This window comes from Sinohyriopsis cumingii, chromosome 14 (genome assembly GCF_028554795.1).
Source record: "Sinohyriopsis cumingii isolate HCF-2022 chromosome 14, ASM2855479v2, whole genome shotgun sequence".
In the NCBI taxonomy this organism is placed as follows: domain Eukaryota; kingdom Metazoa; phylum Mollusca; class Bivalvia; order Unionida; family Unionidae; genus Sinohyriopsis; species Sinohyriopsis cumingii.
The window spans coordinates 118,871,663-118,894,861 of NC_142974.1; the positions used below are offsets into that span (position 1 = coordinate 118,871,663).

General features: G+C 37.0%; 1 long non-coding RNA gene and 1 pseudogene across 5 annotated transcripts in view; one reads left to right on the forward strand and one right to left on the reverse strand.

Moving 5' to 3' along the window:
* Nucleotides 1–23,199, forward strand: part of LOC149784698 (uncharacterized) — a 192,562-nt gene that overhangs the window by 167,222 nt on the left and 2,141 nt on the right. The window contains exon 1 of one of the 5 annotated variants that reach the window (XR_016413935.1): nt 8,555–10,416. The exons of the other annotated variants lie outside the window; for them this stretch is intronic. This is a non-coding gene — a long non-coding RNA (uncharacterized LOC149784698). Of the gene's footprint in view, nt 1–8,554; nt 10,417–23,199 lie in introns of those variants that run through there. 5 annotated transcript variants of the gene reach the window in all.
* LOC149784702 (uncharacterized) lies at nt 17,292–23,194 on the reverse strand (annotated as a pseudogene).

Genomic DNA, 23,199 nt, shown 5'->3' on the forward strand with positions numbered 1-23,199 from the left:
ATTTTGCTGCGACCGTGTTGCGAATCCCGATGATACCGTGTATACGATGTTTTTAATCTGCCCGGGAGCTATTCCGGCTGAGATTTTAATCAGACTGGTTTTATTGACGATCTCAGGAATCCCCGCTACGATGTCTTGCTGTGTTTGTTTAATCGTGTCTAGGTTAGTTTTGATATCAACGAGTTTCATGTCAAAGGCGTGCGGAGTGCCGAAGAATTTATCTATGGCATCATAGGTTTTTTTAAAATTTCTTCGAAATCTTCCAAAAGCGCCTACGTGAACGTCATACTCGGCCCGCAACGTGGATAATTTACTGTCAGCGGTGCCATAGTTGACGTCGACGTATTTTTTTGTTGCTGCGTCTTCGTCGGATGTTGGATCTCTTAAAACTACTATTTTATTTCCGTTCATGCTGAGTTCTTCCGTCATTGTGTCACCGGTGTTTTTCACGCGATTAGCAACATTTTTTGTAATTTCATCTCTGATGGTTTTAAACGATATACTTGAATCCCTAATTCTGCCGCTGTCAGTAAACACAGGAATATTATCTGTAACTGCACCAAGTACTCGTCGAACTATATCATGCCATCTGATGTTGCTCGTTTTTAGTTTACCATGTCGATCCTGAAAAATAACGACCTCATCTGGGTCAACTCCAGCCAGGTTCATAATATCAGCGAGGTCATCCTTAGTCGCGTACTTTGACAAATCAACATCGCCGGATTTTCTCTTAACGCGTGAAGAAGGTCTTCCATAAATATCAACCATTATATAAGATCTGCTGTTTAAAACGCTTTACGCGCAACGAAGCGGTTGCTTGTATAATCATGCACGACTTTATGTGGTGGTTTGGATGATTTTGATATAGCGTTAAGTACATTAATTACTTCACGGCCGCATATTGGCGGATCTGTCATTGTTTGTGTGGGTAGCGTTGAATACCAAACTCTTGAACCAGAGGTTCTTGCGTGAAGTGGTGCAACATACTTGATAAATTCAACAGGTGGAGCTAACCCGTATGAATCAAAATAAACGATTCCACGTGGATCAACCGCGTATGATACCCAATGAGTACCAGGTCCAGAACGTTCATCGAGATTAATAATACCTGTTTCGAGTTTGTTTGGTTGTTTTGGTAATTGATCTCATTGATCTCGCATGAAAACACCTCGAAAGTTTTTTATTTTTAATCGTTTAGCAGCATCAAGTAAATCAAAATTTGATGCTGGAGCGTCTAACGTGGAAGCCTCAGACCTTTTCCCCAACGAGATCCTGGCAATCTTAAGCCGCGTCCCTTTTTTTTGTATCCATTTCCTGTTGCTTTCTTTAGAGCCATTCCAGCAGCTGTTCCAACAGCACCTAACGCGGCTGCTTTTGCTACGGCTGGCGCGGCAGCAGCTATTAATGCTGGTATAGCCGCGAGAAGTGGAAAAATACCACCGGTTTTAACTGAGTCCTTAATCGCACCCGCAGAGAGATTGAGTTTGACGCCTGTTTTTGATTGTTTAGCGCCATTGAAATGTTTAAGCTGGCGTTCTGATAATGATAGTTTATTTTGACCACCCGTGATCTGATCTCGCTTTAGTGATATTTTCATTCCACAGTTTTTTGCTGAATTTGATTGAAGGTTTTTAATCTGACCAGGAGTCAGACTGACACTAACGTGATGATATGGCATTTTATGATAAATACTTACCACGCTCCAAATAATAATTAAAGATTTTCCACTGGTGCATCAACGACCCTCATTCGACCACTACCACCTTCAAGTAACATAGCTTTATCGCTAAGTATAACCGCGATTGCTCTGTAATCAACACCACCTGTATTTAATGTTGCTTTAAGATGTATATCAACGACAGATTGTTTTGATAGATCAAGATGCTCCAGTGAAAAATAATAAATCGGATACAACGTCCTGAAATCATGTTGTGATATTTGCAACCCAGTATCTACATTTTGATCATGTCCCATGAATGACATCAAACGATGATATGCACGTCCTATGTGATTTAGTGCATAATTTAGTTGTATATTCTCTGTTGGTTCTTGTTGTCCGTTTATCCGCAAGGAAATATTTGTAAGACCTAGTTGGTTAAATATCATATGAGAGTGAACTTGATTACCTAAACGATTATGGTTTTGAAACGCAATAAAAATATGCCGTGGTGCAGAAACACCTTGTTGTGATGCTATATGCCATGTAAACTGACCGTTAACGTTAGTTTGCATACTATCTGTGTTTGTTGTTAACCATGACAACAAGGATTTACCACCTGTGTCCATGAAAGAAATTAATTTCTGTTCTTCTGCGATCGTTGGAGTCATTACCGGCATCCACAGTGAAAGTTTCGAAAATACTACTTTACCAGCATCACCAGCGGGTCTCCACAGAGCATCATTATCATCACCCTTTCTTACAAGAACAACCGTGTGTCTAGCTCCAAAAATAACCTTTTTAACATTCCTACAAAATCCAAAAATATGCGATAGTGGAATTGTACATGAAAATTTTCTATTGTCTCCTAGCAACATATTTCTACGCGCTGCAAATCCCAAGTTGAAATTTTCACTAGAACCATGAACCACCGGCCACACATCGGCATCCGCGTTATTGGCAAAATTTCTTGGTCGTCTTATATTATACGGATTGCTTTCAGGGTTATTAGAATTATCTTTCACAAACATCATTGTGGGACTTGCTGATCTTGTATAATCATCAGAATATCTTGCCAGCCCTATTATTGTTGTAGCAACTTCTACATCCTTCTCATTCGATTCAATATTTTTTCCATCAATCATATACGTGGCGCTATCAAATAATGCCATGATCCCGTTGTTGACGAAATCAACTTTTACTGGATCTAAGTAATTAGTATTATCCGTTTTTATGATTGTACCTTCTACCTCAATAAAAGCCTCAGCGGGTAGAAAATATCTACTTGTGTCATGAACTTGTAGTTCAATTCTTCCACGTTGATGTGGTGTTCGTGCGTCATAAGAATAAAACTGATAATCACGTACCGATTCATCTTTAAGGACAGGTGCTTCCATGTCAAATGCTGTGTCGGATACGCGCTTGAACATTTTATTATAATTATTTTCGTCTAACACGTTGATTACCGCGTTCGGAAAATTCCACCTCGGGAAGTTCCACTTCCTGATATTAAACTTGAAATATTATTTCCCGATTCACCGAGTCCCCGATCTGCTAACGCTGCTAGTTTTTGATTTGCAGCTTGATTTATTATTTTACTTACGTCTGCGGGCATAATTTCAGTACTTGCCAGTTTTACTGGTGGTTGTTGTTTTCGTCTTATTAATCGTGCTAGTCTATCTTTGATCGCCGAGAACGCCTTCCCAGCAACATTGATAATTGCACCAGGAGCTTTTTCACGAACAATATCAATAGCTTTCATCGATAATTGTTTTGCAATAGGCGCTGCTTTTGGGGCTAACCTTGCAAATAATCCCTGACTAACATCACCAAGTCCATCTCCGTAAATAACCCTATAGATTGGTAATCGTGAGTTTACCGCTCTGACCGATACGGATTTACGATGATTATTGTGTATGATCATCTTATTTTATTTACCATTTATCTAATCGCGGTGACTAATCATCAACGAGCTCATCAATAAGCTCTCGGTAAACGCCAATATCCATGATACAACCTTGAAATAATTGCCGACAAATATCAGATGCTTCATTAATTATATCTGGTGAATTATTTCCGGCACGTTTTCCTCCTATGAGAACCTCTAACCGTGACACATCATTAATGATATTATCAGGACATAAACCAGATCCTGTTTTAGGTTCATCTTGAGGTGTTTTAAATACTGGTGGTTGCATTACCGGAGAAAGTACTTCAGTGGTGACCCGGGGGTCACTTTTTTGAAATCCACGTGGTGATTCTACCGGTGAATATGTCATTGTCGGCGCAGAAATTTTTTTACGTTGTAAAGGTGGAGGAAGCTGATACTGGGAGAGTTGTTCTTGTTGTTTCAGTACCTCTCTAAGTTTTTCTACTTCTTTAATAATTTCATATTTTTGACCTCTAGCTTGTTTTTTGTTGTAATATAAGCGATATATATATTTAATAAGATTATCATCATTTATTTTTTTATGACGGGGTTTTAAAATACTAGATTTATTAAATATGATATTTAATATTGCCTCGGGTAATTGTTCTTCTTTAGTATTTCTAATTTCTTCAATAACTCCTTCCCTAAATTTTGCAATCAATTCCACGTTTACTTCTACTTCGGGTTTACGTGTACGCTCTTTTTGCACGCCGGCGACTTCAGGACGAAGTTTTCCAATGCCTTCAAGTATTTCTTCACCGACATGTGGAGGTTGAGCTGCAGCTATTTCCCTGGCTATGTCAGGTGGAAGATCTCGTAAAATCTTCTTTGTTTTTTTAGTTCTCGCTGCTATTTTTTCGGTTTGTTCTGCTGTTTGTTTTCATACCGGAAGAAGATCTTCCTTGATGACTGTTGTAACTTTCTCAGTAGCTGCAGTAACGGGCTTAAACAGTTTTTTAGTGTCTTCTTCGTACTCAATTTGTGCTTCTTGCTGCGCTTGTAGATTTTTTCTAAATGAATCTCTAACAGGAAGAAATTTTTTGATTGCTTCTAATCGTTCTCGAGCTATTCTTGCAGTATGAGATTCTGGATGTACCATTTTATTATAACATAATGATTTAATTATAGCAGCAGAGGGGGCTCGTCTACAATTATTTTGGGGACAAACAATAATCGTAGACGTGGTATTGACCTCTATGAAGGGTCATTAATTTTTTTGGTCCAAACACAAGGTGACCGTTCCCTTAAGTGGTCTGTTCACCCCCTCTGCTGCTAGTTCCTTGTTTTAGGTAAATCTGTATACTTATTACATGAGTGTATTTCTTCTCTCACTCTACCAGTAATATAAAAAAATAACAAAAGCAAAACCTTGTTTACTCAGAATGCTATTGATTGTATCCCAGACACAAGTATTTAAAATTAGCACAATACTGATAACCAAGGACGGTGATGAATTTTCCTATCCTCATCTTGACATGCTTTGAACCAAATGACCCTTTTGTGTAAACTTTGTTTTATGTCACCCATTTTCATGTAGTTCACTGCAGTCTATTTCTTCCTGTGACAAGTTCGTATATATATATATATATATATATATATATATATATATATATATATATATATATATTAGAGCAACATCGACATAACATGGAAGTCATTTATAGGTAAATACACATAAAGAAATCTAACTTGGTGTTCCTAATGCTTTTCCTTATCATAATTTTGATTTTGGAACAGATTTTGTCAGAAAAGCAGAAAGAAATAAATTAGGGAAAAATCATGAAGGTATTTTAATAAAATTGTTTACTTATAATTAAAGAATATTAGATTTAGAGTACAACATTTTTCAATAGGTAATTGGCATTGTGAGTATGCAGAACCCCAGTTCTTTAATGTACATTTTTTGTAACTTTAAAACTATTTTGCATCCTTCATAACTTATTTCTATATAAGTGCAAATAATGATAGACAGAAGACATTTAGAAAGAATAAATTGTGAAGATAAGTTAAATATCAAGATTATTAGAAAGGATGTTTGAAAATTTACTATTAAAGTAAAATTGCCTATTTGTGAGAAAAAATCCTAATACTTTTATTTAAATAAGCAGAAATGTATTGGATGCTGATTTATTTATGAAATATTTCATAAAAGTGTGTGTTTCATGTTCCTTAACCCAAATTAAAATACCCAAGAACCACCCCAGAACAACAATAATGACAGATCCATGTAAAACACATGCACAAATCTAAATAGTGTTGCAGATGCAGTTATCAGCCATGAGTGATACAGCTAACACATGTTGAGTAGCATACTGGATGCTTGTTATGGCAGGAATTTGATTTGCCATGTCAGAATAGTTAGTAAAGAGTTTTAAGAGGACTTACTGATTGTTAAAAAGAGAATTGGAGAAATGGATTATTTTTTCATGGTATGTATCCTTGTTTCACAAATAATAATGACATGACTTTTGACAAATCTTTTTGTCTGTGTGACTCATTGTTGATATGTGTAAGCAGCTGTTGAGCCTGTGACATCATTGTGATATGTGTCCTCTTGAGAAATGGGTGTTTATGACACTACCTATGAATTGGGTAGTGTCAAAATAGGAAGTGGAATGATACATCATACCTAGTCGAGAGTTTTTGTAGTGCATGGCAGATACAGTGAATGATTCCAATGCTCACAGGTGGAGGAGGATGGACATCTGTGTAAAAGGTTAATTGGAAAACAATTACTGTTCATGGTCAGTAATTTAATACCAGAACTGTTCCACACATGTTATGTACATTTGCAATTGGTAATAATCAGGACATTCCAGAACCAATCAAATTGCAAAAGTCATTAATTACAAATCCTAGTTTTGGTAGGACTACACAATGGGGAAAAATTAAGGATGTCATCCAGGTTGGACAGCAGGGGGTGTTCCAGTTTCATTAAACTATGATCTTGCCACCTACAGGAACAGAACCCAGCAACAGGAAATCACTATGTGAACTGGATACCATTTTTGTGCCAGATTTCATTGAACATTGTCATATACTGTAATCATTTTGCAGAATGAACATATTCACATTGTAGATGTGGTGTCTTATTGTTGTCATTTTATTGGAATCTATTAAAATTTAAGGTTTGTACTTTTTGTTTCCAAACTCGCATTATGGTTTTCAAAAAGAACATAACAAATTCCAGTATAACCTCATTTTGCACTTAATATAGACAGGTTTTAACATGCACCCTGTTACTTTGGTAGTGGCTGAGAGGTTAGAGTGCCAGACTAGTGATACTTGGGTTGCTGGTTTGATTACTACTCAGATTAACCAGGTTGGCTGCTATGAGTCTATGAGAAAAGCACTTTACCTGTATGGTCTTGCACTGAATTGTCTGCATACATTCTTCTGGTCACTGGAACAGATGCAGCACTGGAACTTGGTAGACATATCTGACTCCTTTGTTATGTGGAATATTTCCAGGTTTTATAAAAGTTTTCTTTTTCTTGTACCCTTTCATGGTTTCAGTTACAATAACTGCATGTAAAATACATGAAGTATCCTCTCTCTCACCTTTATAACTAGCTACCTTGGTGTCAAAGAACTCCACTAATTCCTCAATACTATTGGAAGCCTATCATCTGAGGGCTGCTCCCCTTCATGGGTGGAAATAATGATATAATGTCCTTGGTTAGTACCCCTAGCTAGTGTATTTAAATGCTACCAGATTTTAGGTGTTACCTTTTATTGACAGGTCCTGGCTTAATTGCTTCACACCTGATAAGGAAAACCAATGATGTTCTTGATAAAGGAATGGAGAGACTTTACCACAGAACAAAATTTGTCAGCTTCATTTTCTTATAATTTTCATTAAAATGTAATTTAAAATTAAATTTAAATTTTCACATAAAAATATGTATCATTTTTTAAAATTGAATTTTCTAGGAAAGTTTAACAATTTTATTTTCTAGTACTTTCCAGATTGGTGTTAGGACTAAAAACTAATTACATTTTATTTAAAGTCTTTGCCTTGGTTAGCAAAATCATAATTAAACTTTAAGTTTTGTGCATTTTTGACAGTTGGCCATTTGGAATTGGCTTGTGCTTCTGTTACAGTGGTGTCAGATAAAAGCCTGTCCTTGTTCTATTCATGGACGAAATTCCTTGAAACTTTGCAGCAGTATTTAAGAATCATTGATTTGAACACGGATGGAGGTTTTGTCCATTCAGGTGAAAGAGTCTAACCCTGTCAGGGCAGTATTGATTAAACTTTTGGTATGAAATATTTATTTATTAATGATAGTCACATGAAATGTTCACATCTTTTGTATATGGACTATGAACATTAGAAAAAAAATAATTTTGTTGTGTTAAATTTAAAAATAAATTCACAGAAATGTTATCTGTTGGAGATGACACTCATTATTATTAGCAGCAATGTATTCCTACACCATATAGAAGTTGCAATGGATGATTTTTTTAAAACCGTGTCGTGCATGCATGCATGGATGGATGATTGTGTTGGGTAAGAAGGAGAAAACTAAGAGTGTGGTCTTTATTTTACTAGACAAAGCTGACATGACAGTGATGTCTTAAGTACATTCCTTCCTTCCTTTGATTCCTTCCTTCCTTCCTTCCTTCATTCATTCATTCTGTTAGCTAGTAAGTCATTTTATGCTATTTTATTTTAGAATTTATTTGCATATATGTATTTTGCTTTTTAATTTCTTTATTTGTGTCTTCATAGTCAGAGAAAACTGTTTTGACCTCTTCATAGGTTTCCTCAGGTGGTAGTAAGTAACAAATCTGCACATAACATGCTTTGTACCACCTACAGATTTACCCACTGCAGTTTTCCCTTCTGTACAGTGTATTCTTCCTGGTGTCTTTGAGGACTGTCATTTTGCACATGGAATTAAGATAATCTTTTTGTCTGTAGTGTCCAGTGGTTGCTGCTAAACCTGTGCATTGGAGTGATCACCCTTGGAGTCTGCCAGTCCTTTGCAGTATCAGACTTCCTATTGCCTTGCTGTGTCCTGTACCTCAGATGGGTCTGTATCATATTTCTTCATCTTGTTAGAATATGTTTCCTGGTTTGGGGATACTTTGATACAATTGATGGCAAGTGCAGTCTTTATCAATTGTCTCCAGTGATCTCAGAGTCCTTGTTGAAAGTTTACCTCCCAAGTGTTTCACCTTTGTTATCAGTGATGATCCTAGTCTGTTTTCGAGTCTCTATATTGTTGAATGCACTCTTGCCTCAAAGTTTCTGGAATAGTTAATATTTTTAGGTAATGAAACACTGATTGATCTGTTCACAACCTCACATTTCTGTGTGTTTTTGTTCAGTTGCAGTCTTTCTACATTACAGGAGAGTTTAATTGCCAGAACGTCTAGCGGATATTCTTATCATTTTCTGTCATGTTTAGAGGAGTCACTTGATGAAGGCCCAGGTATGCGGATCATATCCACCAACTGTTAGTACTTCCTCCCCTACAGACTTTTCAATACTATCAACATTTTTAGCAATCCCCTGAATAACAGCGCAGAGTGGCATCCAATACTTGGGGAAGTTGATATTTGTAATATCACCACCATTGTCCTCCATCAGTTCCTTGAAGATCAAACTGCAGCATGGTTTAATATCTTGGCTGACAATTTTCTGTTCGGGCCTTTTTCCTTCTGTTGTTTTTATTCATGGAAACATGTTTTCACTAAATATTGCAGAATTACACCGTTTGAACTGTAAATGACCCAAATGAATGGAGTCTGACAGTCATTCTACTTCCCACATTGGCTGTAGAATGTTGTAAGCAGCTTGAAAGGCAGCAGCAGCCTGCGCATCTTCAGCTGTTGTTGCATGTCTAATGAGAATCTCTTGCAGCACCAACTTGTTTCCCATTTCTCTTGCGATTTCATACTCTGAATGTGTTGCAACTGGTGACATATTTGTTGTGCAGTCAACATGGCCTCCTGAACATTGCACATCCAAACCTTTCCCCATCAGCAATGCTCCAGTCTGACACAGCTTGTTTCTACAGTAGTCCACACAATGTATTGCTTCTCTGTAACAGTTTCACAGGCAATTCCAACAGCTTGCGATGAACTTTGACCAGGTTTCTTTTCATGTCCAAAGCTAATGGCATTATATCTTGCATCAAAAGCAACATTTATTGGCTCAGGATGCTGAACACCACGAATGACATTAACCTGTCTGACTGGTTTCAGCTTGTCTGTCATATACATTTCATTGAGCTCCACTGTTGCTTTGCCTACAAGGTTGGAGGCCCTTTGCATCGATGTTCTGCTAGGTGGTGGAATGTCAGTGGCTGCAAGCAAGTATCTATCCCTGATGTTGCCCAATGGTGTATCTTTTAATCCATCTTGAAACATCATATTTATAGTAGCAGGATTTGGGCCAGGTTTATTTGTTTTTATCTCCTCATGCAACTTATAATCTTGTAACTTAAAGCTGCAGTGTTTACGCATCATAGTATACTTCCAAGCAAGTCCCCATTTTCTTTCATTAGCAATTTGGAATTCTGGTCTACCACATATGTTGACTTGATTACCATGGCGATGAATGATATCATTCCACATTTCTACATTTTTTTCATACAAATCATACATGTCCCATCATGCTCATTCAATTCTGCCTCATTCAAGTCCAGTTTTGCTTTGGTAGATGGTCGTAAGAATTTTGCAGACCCATGTGTGCCATTACATCCTGGTGCCTTAACTGACTGGAGACCCCCATGTGTCAGCCTTGTCGCTGCTATGAGAGAGAACATGTCTGCATCCATTCTTCTGGTCACTGGAAGAGACGCAGCACTGGAACTTGGTAGAGTATCATCAGTCAGAGCTTCAGCTGGGTTTTAATTTCACTTTTGATTCAATCACTTGCATTGTAAGACTAAAATGTGGACAAAAATGCACCGTTCATTCGTGCTTCAACACCAACTCTATGTTTATAGGCTCATACAAGCTTATAATAAAATTACATTGTGTATGGTGCGGCCTAATGTAGATTAATTTCTTTAGATTGCTGATCATCAAAAAATGATATGTCTCATAAACACTTAATAAGTTCTCTCAACACATGATTAAGTTCAAGTAATCACTGTATCTTACTAATGTTTTTAAGTAAATGCCAAAAAATAGTTTTAAAAAATTCCATTTACATAATAATACATTTATGCAAAGAACTTAAATTTGATTAACTAATATGTTTATATAATTATCTAATTATTAGATTCAGATCCATATAGACAATGAGTAGTCTGATCTTGCCATCCATTGTATATAGTATGGTCTACAAATTCTGATCTTCCTATCCATTGTATCTATTATGGTCTACAAGTTCTGATCTTCCTATCAATTGTATCTATTATGGTCTACAAGTTCTGATCTTGCCATCCATTGTATATATTATGGTCTACAAGTTCTGATCTTCCTATCCATTGTATCTGTTATGGTCTACAAGTTCTGATCTTTCTATCCATTGTATCTATTATGGTCTACAGATTCTGAAACATTTACATTATGGCTTTAAAAATTATTTGTTTGCAAAACATGTATGCTCTCCACTAATCAATGTTAATAAAATTACTAAAAAGTATTGAAGTTAGATTGAAGCAGGGACATACACATATAAACAAATCAGCCAAATGTCACTTGTTTATGTCAGTCTGTTGATTGAAGCAGGGACATACACATATAAACAAATCAGCCAAATGTCACTTTCTTACGTCAGTCTGTTGATTGGACCAGGGACATACCATATAAACAAATCAGCCAAATGTCACTTTCTTACGTCAGTCTGTTGATTGAACCAGGGACATACACATATAAACAAATCAGACAAATGCCACTTTCTTACATCAGTCTGTTGATTGAAGCAGGGACATACACATATAAACAAATCAGCCAAATGTCACTTTCTTACGTCAGTCTGTTGATTGAACCAGGGACATACACATATAAACAAATCAGCCAAATGCCACTTTCTTACATCAGTCTGTTGATTGAACCAGGGACATACCATATAAACAAATCAGCCAAACGTCACTGTCTTACGTCAGTCTGTTGATTGAACCAGGGACATACACATATAAACAAATCAGCCAAATGTCACTTTCTTATGTCAGTCTGTTGATTGAACCAGGGACATACCATATAAACAAATCAGCCAAATGTCACTTTCTTACGTCAGTCTGTTGATTGAACCAGGGACATACCATATAAACAAATCAGCCAAATGTCACTTTCTTACATCAGTCTGTTGATTGAACCAGGGACATACCATATAAACAAATCAGCCAAACGTCACTGTCTTACGTCAGTCTGTTGATTGAACCAGGGACATACACATATAAACAAATCAGCCAAATGTCACTTTCTTACGTCAGTCTGTTGATTGAACCAGGGACATACCATATAAACAAATCAGCCAAATGTCACTTTCTTACATCAGTCTGTTGATTGAACCAGGGACATACACATATAAACAAATCAGCCAAATGTCACTTTCTTACATCAGTCTGTTGATTGAACCAGGGACATACACATATAAACAAATCAGCCAAATGTCACTTTCTTACATCGGTCTGTTGATTGAAGCAGGGACATACACATATAAACAAATCAGCCAAACGTCACTGTCTTACGTCAGTCTGTTGATTGAACCAGGGACATACACATATAAACAAATCAGCCAAATGTCACTTTCTTACGTCAGTCTGTTGATTGAACCAGGGACATACCATATAAACAAATCAGCCAAATGTCACTTTCTTACGTCAGTCTGTTGATTGAACCAGGGACATTCACATATAAACAAATCAGCCAATTGTCACTTTCTTACATCAGTCTGTTGAGTGAACCAGGGACATACCATATAAACAAATCAGCCAAACATCACTGTCTTACGTCAGTCTGTTGATTGAACCAGGGACATACACATATAAACAAATCAGCCAAATGCCACTTTCTTACGTCAGTCTGTTGATTGAACCAGGGACATACACATCTAAACAAATCAGCCAAATGTCACTTTCTTACGTCAGTCTGTTGATTGAACCAGGGACATACCATATAAACAAATCAGCCAAATGTCACTTTCTTACGTCAGTCTGTTGATTGAACCAGGGACATACCATATAAACAAATCAGCCAAACGTCACTTTCTTACGTCAGTCTGTTGATTGAACCAGGGACATACCATATAAACAAATCAGCCAAATGTCACTTCCTTACGTCAGTCTGTTGGGGCAATTTTGATTTGGTTCAACTGATACATATGTTCTTACTTCTATACGTCAGTCTGTTGGGGCGATTTTGATTCGGTCCTACTGATATGTATGTTCTTACTTCTGTAAGTCTGTCTTGAGAAGATATTTAGCAACAGTGGGCAAGAACCATTTAATGGATGGAATGAATTTTTGTACACATATGTAGATGACCCAATTAGATTTTCAGGTCGCCACAGCCATCTTTTATTTTTATTCTTTTTTGCTCTATGTAAAAGTGCACATATTGTACACATTAATATTTACAAAATTATTTTTACAGATACCATTAATAAATACGTTTCAGATTATCTTTGTTAGAGAAGACACACTATATGGTATATATTCGAAGTTGATGTCGCATATCAATATAACTCTCTCTGTCCATCTAATCCTTGCTATCCACAAATATACTTATTTTAAAAACTTTGTACTTATGCCAGCCTGGAACTTGCCATGAGCTATATAAAGATGTATTGAGAAAAGATTCATAATTCTGATTAGTAAAACACCCATAATCTTGTTCAAATATTGTACATTTAAACACAAGAAAATAATGGGGCATATATTGTTTTGTGAAATGATACCCTGAACATTTCCCAAAGGCAAGTTTTATATCTAGCTAGATTTTTCAAATTATACTCCCAAAAAGCTTAAAATATAAAAGCTTTTGGAGGCGTTGCTTAGCTAGGGTTTCATCCTACTTGCTCTTGCTTACTTGTAGGTGACATGCATGCCCCCACCCCACCCTGCAACATTTCTGGATTGGCTCCCGACTGGGATGTGAAAAGTAGGCCACTGTGATCAATGTTTTGCTAGCATTGTTTCAGTGTATATTATTCCTCAAGTTGAAAGTGACCGTTTCAGGAATGTACACGCAATGGTGGTGTTGAAATGGAGTTGTCAAACAATCTGTCTTGTCCTTGTTGTTGTTGTAGGGTTTAATGCCATTTTGCAGCACACTATAGGCTATACATGGCGGCCAGTATTAATGGTGGAGGAAGAACCCAGGAAAACCCCGGAAAGAACCACCGACCCACGAGAAGCGAGTGGCAAGCTTTCTCACATACCCAAATTGGCCGAATCCTAGACTCGAACCCACGCAGACAGAGGTGAGATGGCTGTGATCCATAACGGAGAGTGCTTTAGACCACTCAGCCACTTGGGGCCCCTGTCTTGGCCTTGGATCACTAACCTGATTTTGTATCAGGGTGCAAGTACTCATAAAGGTAAATAGCCATACCAAGTTTCTTCACCATCCATGTAGTTCTTTCAAGTATGCATGTGTAGAGTTTACCAGAGAGTCAGCAAAATATTGACTATATGGTATAGATTAAAAGTTATTTAAACATAAATAAAATCATAGGGGTCTTCACTGACATCATATGTACTAGTTTGCGAAAAGAATTTCCAGGAATCCAAAACAAGACTATGTCTTTTTTTGATGGTCGAATGTTGAGCCATCTCCATTATTCTTCATCTATAACAAGACTTTCAAATTTACATATGGCTGCTGTGGTACGCATATTGATGTCAGAATAGTACTGTTTTCATTTAGGACAAAGTACACATTATTAAATTCATTTAATTAAAATCTTGTGTCATAATGATCATGCATACTGGGGGTGCAGTAATGAGATTTTTAAGATAGTCATTGGTGGCAGCCATATTGGATGCAAAACTGGCACCATTTTCATTTAGGACTATCCAGGTATCCTAGGAAGTCTATTTGTGAAAACCCCATGCTGATATAGACATCCATTTGGAGTGGAGTAGGAATAAGATTTTCAAGATGGCTGCTGTGAAAGGGATATCAGATTGATAACATTTTAATTTACACATGTAGGACCAACTGGACGTATTAAGAACTCTGACTTCTGGTTAAAGTCCCACATCAACGTGACTTCCTGTTTGAGCATAATTTGGATAGCAAGATGTTTAAGATGGCTGCCATGGTGACCATACTGGATATCAGGTCGACACCATTTTCATTTACACATGTAGGACCAACTAGATATCTTAAAAAGTCTGACTTCTGGTTTAAGTCCCACATCAATATGACTTCCTGTATAATTTGGATAACAAGATTTTTAAGATGGTTGCCATGATGACCATATTGGATGTCAGGTCGACATCATTTATATTTAAGAGCATCTAAACATGACTAGAAGTTTTTAAATGAAAACCATGTTGATATGACCATTCAGCAATAACCAGATTTTCCTGATGGCTGCCATGTATGCCATATCGGACATCAGCTGGCCATGTAGGCCATATTGGACATCAGCTGGCCATGTAGGCCTTATTGGACATCAGCTGGCCATGTAGGCCTTATTGGACATCAGCTGGCTATGTAGACCATATTGAACATCAGCTGGTCATGTAGACAATATTGGACATCAGCTGGTCATGTAGGCCATATTGGACATCAACTGGCCATGTAGGCCGTATTGGACATTAGCAGGACAACATTTTTATTTAAGACCAATTTCATGTACACATCATAAGAAGTCTTTTTTTGAAAACTAATGCTGATACATGTACTATCATTCATTCAGAATGTTTTTTAAGATGGCTGATGCACCATTTTCATTTTAAGACCTATTAGACCATGGAATAAATATGTGTATAAAATTTCATGGCAGTCCTCCAAGTAGTTTAGGAGGAGTAGCAATACAAACTTGTGGTGGACAACATATCATCCCACCAGCTCTTTTGTTCTTCAGCCAGAAGTAATAAAAGTAGAAAGTGTGTGTATGATTTGGATATTTACTGTAGTTGTAACAATTTTTAAGTCATTTCACTAAAATATAAAGATAACAATTGCAACACTAACAAAAAGCAAAAGTAGGAACATATATGCTTTCAAATAAACCAATCTTTTTGGGCGGGGGATGGGGGAGAGACCAAAACAGTAAAAATTATTAAGGTTGCAGTCTGCATGAGTGAGAACTGTTTAATAATTAAATATAAAAATCTAAAACATTTATTACATGACACTAATAATATTGTTAAATAATATAGTCACATTTTGAAGTAGATACACTTTTGTTCTTGTTATAGTGTTTAATTCCATTTTTAAGCACAAAACAGGCTATGCTGAAACAATCCTGACTACCTGTCAACTTGTATTTTTATAAAGTGCATTTGCACATATCATTAATGTTGGAGATAATTTATAATCTCCATTTATGTTTTACACTCCCTTCATGTTAGAAAGTCACACCTGTTTCCAATGCAAATGATAGTAACTGTAGTAACAGTTTTTGATATATGACACTTGCACAAAGGAAAAGTAATTTGATACAATATGTAAATTGTCACAGGATGAAGCCGGGTTGGGACTGGATGAGGGAAGACACCAAAAGCAACTGTGTTTACAAGATGTTTATTTATAAACGCAATTTAAATATTAACAAATCTGACACTATTATAAACAAAAAGATAAGGAAAATTATAAAGTTCCAAACATGGAACTATCAACAACAATTAACTTAACGAGAAGAAACTCAAAACATGAATTTAACAAATGGAATCTCAAACAAATGTGAATTAAGTCCTATCACCGATCAACAAAATAAAAGTATATGATCTACACCCCAATATAAACAAAGTGAATGTATCGTTCATACAACGATATTGAAATGCAGGTAAATTTGAATGTATCATTCAAATAACGATTTAGAAAAGAATGTAAATTTAGATGTATCATTCATAAAACGATATTAAAAAGCAGGTAAATTTGAACGTATGGTTCAAATAACGATTTTGAAAAGAATGTAAATTTGAATGTATCGTTCATAAAACGATATTGAAAAGCAGTGGAAATTAAGAACCTATCGATCGTTCACATAACGATATAGCAATAGGAATGAATGAAATTATGAACCTAGCAACCATTCACATAACGATATAGCAATAGGAATGAATGAAATTACGAACCTAGCGATCGTCCACATAACGATAGGAATGAATGAAATTATGAACCTATCGATCGTTCACATAACGATTTAGCAATAGGAATGAATGAAATTAGGAACCTATCGATCGTTCACATAACGATATAGCAATAGGAATGATTGAAAATATGAAATGCAGTAGTGGAAATAACATGGAACACTATGACTATTGTGGCGCCCATTTGACGACCAAGATGTTAACTCCAGTTCCACGCGCTCTAGTCAATGGCCAGAGAAGCACCCACGCATGCTCTGCTCCTCTCAGTCTGCAGAAGGATCCCTCGAGAGCTTTCACATCACAGACCCGATGGTTGCGAAGCCCTGGTCCCTCGCATGGAGAAAACCAGACCACTCTTCTGATCCAACGTCATCGTAACACAGCATATACGTCACATGAAACCCCACAGAGTTCTGTGACTCCATATCAAACGATGTATAAGGTATGGCAGGCATGTATAAAGCAGCTCTACAGCTGGTGACTCCACATCAAACCATATACAAGGCATGGCATAAGGCAGCTCTACAGCTGGAGATTTGCTTCCGTAAAGGGGTAAGCTTCCTGACAAGACTCGGTGTAATGTAATTTGGTTATAGAGAATTTGCTCTATATGTACACTAGCTGTGTCAGATATGCGCAGCTAGGTACTTGGGTTTCCCGCTGAAGGCAATTTGCACGTGCAGGGATCTGAGTTTCGCTCAGGATTTCGAAATAACTAGAGCCGAAAAAATGTACCACCCTCGGGTGAGGCTGTACACGTTAACGAAACCCGAGTACATTTTTGACAACATATACATATTGATATAACTCATATACACAATTTCGTGACAATACCTCCCCCCCCTTCAAATAAGTGTAAACACTTTTAGAAAAACACAGAATTGTGTCAAAAATATGAACTGAAACGTTACTTACATTTGAAAAAAAAATGCAAATTAGACTCAGCTTAAGTAATCAGCCCCATCGTTTTCCGACCCTCTGATTGCTTCGATACGGAAACGATATGGCTGCAGAGTCAATACCCAATGAATCAATCTTGTGTTGGCAACTTTTGCCTTGTTCAAATATACGAGAGGTTGATGGTCCGTTTCAAATACAAATTCCCTTCCGAAAAGGTACGTGTGGAATTTCCCTATACCCCACACCAGTGCCAAACACTCCTTTTCGATCACGGGGTAATTTTGCTCCATAGGCAGCAATTTCCTACTAACATAAGCTATGGGTAATGTTACCCCCTCTTGCTCTTGTGGCAATATTGCTCCCAATCCGTGTCGGAAGCATCAGTTCTCAATATGAACGATTTATTTAATTCTGGCAACTTTAGGATCGGTGCACTGATCAGTCTTCCCTTAAGAGCATTAAAAGCTTTTTCCTGACATGAACCCCAAGAATCTTTATTGGGCTGCCCCTTCCTAGTTAATTCCGTCAATGGACTAGCTATAGCTATAGCGGCGAAATTTGGAACGAACTTCCTATAAAATCCTATCAACCCATGAAACGATCATATCTGTTTCTTGGTTTCTGGCCTAGGAACGTCTTTGATCGCTTAAATTTTGCCAGGGTATGTTTGTACTTGCCCTGACCCACTTATTACATGGCCCAAGCATTCCAAGTTAGAATATGCTATACTACACTTGGAGGGTCTTGCTGTGAGATTTGCCTTGTGGAGTCTGTCGAACAGATGTTATAAACTAACATGCTCTTTCCAGGCATGCGTATATACAAAAGTATCGTCGACAAAACTATCTACGTTATTCATGCCTTTCAAAAATTTCCATACACAGGTAACAGACTTTCGCTCAAACATCGATAATGACGTTAACAATAACAAAGAAAAAACATTCGCTCAAATAGCGATAATGACGTTTAATAATAACAACAACAAAAAACGTTTGCTCAAATAGCAATAGTGATGTTAGCTCAGATAACTGTAATGATGGTATTTCTGGTTTTATTGCACTGATGGTGGTTTTTTATGCTTGAGTAGTGATCATGATATGTAACCCAAATGGTGGGAGATAACCTGGTGTCCAAAATGACACTCACAGGGTATCTTCAGTCCCACCACTGTCGAATGGTGAAGGAGCCACCACGCATGGCCCACCACTCCCAGCCTACCCATGGATCCCTTGGACCCTGCAAGCCTGTTGGTTTCGGAGCCCTGGTTCCTCAGTACGAGATAACCCCAATCTCCCTATGAACCTAACGTCACCACTGACAGAAGCACACTAGGTACATATCAAGTCTCAAAGAACCACCACATGACATCCAACCCAGCACCATGGCTAAAACCTCCCCTCTAACAACAGTTTCACAGCTGACAACACAAACACCAACAGCTCTACAGTAGCCCAACAAACATGGACAGTCACTGGCTTTCTCATCAGCTCCATCACATCACATCACAGACAATAAAGTTCAGACACAAAGACAGACAGCATCGACTGCTCCTCCTGAATGAATAATCTAAGGGCCTCCCCCTCATACGAGATCTTTTAGTGACGACATAATAAATACGGTTGATAAAAACATCAATCCTAAGTGCACTATCATGTAACACATACAATTTTAGGACTACACGAACCGACCGTATATTCCTTCAAATATATGCAATATATAAACAGCTGTATTGGGCGCTCGGCTTTTCACTAGGAGGCGCTCATTTTAATATTTCCGAATTCTTCCTTATTTAGTCATATTCGTGAAAACTTTGTCATGAATTTCCCAAGTGCATTCCCAATACCTATAAATAGGGGTAAGATCCGCCGTTTTGGCAGTTGTGGTTCTACTGGATTCAAGTAAAGGTCTCAATACCAAGCAAAAAGACTCAACTGATAATTTCAAGCCGTAATAGCAAGGTGGACTAGTTACTACCGACACATTAAATTTAATACTTATAATGACTACTATAATGTTTCTCTGAAATTGTTTCAATGTTTATTTCCAGGCTATATCAGATAAAAACTCCCATAGAGGATTGACGACACTGTCACTGTGTCATCATCAACACAGCCGTCTGCTATCCATTATGTAGTGGTTGTGTCATTTAGCTGTCAAAATAATATACCCGACACAACAACACACTTTGTTGTCAAAAAGTGACACACATTGTCGCATTCAACTCAAGCGACACACTATCCACATCTGGTTTCAGACTGTGTCACTCAAAACGACACACTGTGTCACAGCCAACAAGGTGGCGCTCTACAGTTTCGTATTTTGCATAGGGTTAGAATTTTAAGGAAAAAGAATTTCCCATGATTTCTTCACTGGTTATACTGGCTATATAATAAAGACCTTGTATATCTTAGGTGCTGTTAAAAGAACTTTTAATTCCCTTTATGTTGATATATGATTGATGGGTGTAATTTAGGTTCTAGAGTATACAACTTAGGCTCACTTAAGATGTGCTCGTTTAAAAAAACTGCTAGCTCCGCATGGTCATTTTCACTTCCTGGACTTCAGAGGTAAATTGTAGAAAAAAGAGCCGATAACTTTTTTTACTTTTCAGATATTTTGTACTTGGTTCATTACACTTTCAGTAAATGCTATTGTCTACTTCAGCAAAATTCGTTTTCCCTATTTTAATAATTGCTAAAGTTAGTGTACGTTTGATTAATTCTGCTTAATTTGTCAAGCACGGGGGAGCATCCATTTTGTTGTACCGTGTGCTTAGATCATGTACAATTTCCACAAGTACAGTATCCAAAGAAATGTCAGCAACATTACATAAAAGTAACATAGAGGTATGCCAATATTACCTCCATTGTGCATCGTACAAATGCAAACAACTTCATCTTACCTACGTCACTCTCTCAAAAGTTCAAATTAACTGGTGAGCACCCCCATAAAGAGCATTAGGGTGTATACCCATGGAGTTATGTTTATTGCTGTTTGTATTAATATTGGCTCATTTAGTTTATATTCACTAAATTTTAGAACTTAAATGTGTCTTTCATTCCAAAATATGCTTTGATTAAGAGGTTGCAGGTAGGCTTGAGAAGAGTTAGGTCCCTTGTCATTGTACACAATTTGGCATTGACTAATGGCAATTAGAAACCTCTGTGTGTACTTGTTTTTAAAAAATATTGCATTAATTTCACCTTTCTCAAGGAAGACGATATCAGTTATTCTTTGAACTGCTAATAATATGGGTATTTTTTCTTTTTTTTAATTGTCAAATAAAACTATATGGACAAAGATGTAAAATAAAACACAGCAAAATTCATTGTCATGGTGTTTAATATTTTTTTTTATTTTCAGATAAAAAATTCTATAGTATCATATGGTCTTGATATATCACAAATATTTCACAGTAAATTAACAGATCAAGAATTAGTTACATTTAAAAGTGCTTTAGCTCGACATACACAAGTCACCAGCAAGTGTCACATTTGGACAGGCTCACATGACTGACATGGTTATGGAATAATTTATGTAACCTTTTGTGGGAAAAGAAAGACTCTTTTGTCTCACCGACTAAAGTTGTATGTAGAAACTATGGTAAACTCACTACCATATCAGTGTGAGGTATCGCACAGATGCCATACAAAAACATGTATAAATCCTGATCATTTATCACTTGAACCAAAAAGAGTAAACATGGCTAGAAAATCATGTAAAGCCAATGGTGAATGCCAAGGCCATAGAGGCTATGGGAGGTGTGTACTGTGATAGGTAAATTTAATATTGGTTAAATGGTGTTAATTTAACGGATTTAATGTGTATGAATGTTCATTGGTTACAAAATTATTTATTGAATTGGCAAACATTGAATTCTGTATAAGTTTTCTATTGCATTTTTGTTTGCGTTTGATGTAGCGTCTATGCTTATATTGATGACTCGATTTCCTCTCCCTATCTTTTACTGTTCTTTGATCTCGTTCTACCATGTGCTGAAATACTGGATCAGATTTATTAGAAACAATTCCACGAGACTTGGCCAGTATGAGTGTAGACTTTCCTGTACCATACACAGAGCTATGAAGGGCTGAATGATATAATGCATCAAAAGTTCTGCTCCATACTGATGTCTTAGGTGCATATGTAAAAATCCTATTGTGCAAGCTTTCACATTTATTTGTGTTTCGAAAGCATGAAATTTTACTTAGCTTGACATCTGAGACAAAATGTCTTAGTACCGATTCAAGCTTTCAATATCATCAGAAGAAAGAGTTAAATGTTTACCATATGGCAGAAATTTTGATGAATAGGATGCTAAATGGGCACGGCAGACTAAGTATGTTTTATTGACAATTTCCATGCTTATTACTGAAACATTGGATAATATTTTGGACGGCTGCCTTTGACTTTGCCATAATGTTTCTTCAGAACTGAAATGTTGTTGTATGCATACAAGCTCAAAACGTACTCTTCTCCTGATAGCAGTTGCCAATTTTTGTTGAAAGAGTTGTTTGTCCTTACCAGGGAAGGGACCAATTAAATGTACATTTTTAACATGTTTTTGAAGTGCGCATTGCATGCACATAGCATGTAAATTGTCGTATGGGTCTCTGAACCTTATCTGAATGTTCCCAGACAGTCTTTTCAAGCTGAACGCTTGCATCACAAGTTAAAGAATCAATCTTTAGTATGTTTAACAGTTCAAGCTTATTTAAATTTTCCTTTGCTAATTTGGTTTCTGTGGAGGACATCGAGTCTTCTGTGCGATGATTTTTTTTGCAGTTTAAGTGTATGCATGTTTTTTTCCCACATAATTTGTTTGCAATGGAGAAACAGAGGGGAAGTTTTCTGCTTGTGGAATGTTCCATGACTATAGCCACAGACTGTGTGGCAGACTCCCCCCACTCTGTGGTCTGTGGTTGTATGCAGTGTCTGTCTGTACATGAATGCCTTTGTATGTTAACTGATTAACCTCATGAACAAATTTTTGATTTGCCACTAAAGCATATTCATTGACAGTTATTACAGTACTAGACAGTTCATTAAGTTTCTTGTATAAGTAGCCACAAGAAGGAGGCTGAATATTCAGACATGATATGATAAATCTTAGGTCAGTCACTCCAACTTTGGTCTTGTAGCAAGAAAGTGCCAACATCTCATTTAAATTTCCCGTGACTGGGCCTCTCTTTCTCTGTCCTGGGCACTTTTCTGGAAAGGCAGCCTGTCCTGCTTCCTGAAGATTGCAGTTTGTACACTTAATGGTCAAAAAAGCACATAGTCCTTGAGTTTTGCTTGCATACATATGTGGACTGTATCGCTTGCAACTTCCAACTCTATCATGCATTATGTGCAACTTTTCCAATATAATATTAAGTTTTTGTATGTTAATTATTATATTTCCATTGATGTTGTCCACACCGGTTTCCTCCTCATGTGACCCAACAATGAAGTTTTCTTCATTTTTTCTCTCCTTTTTA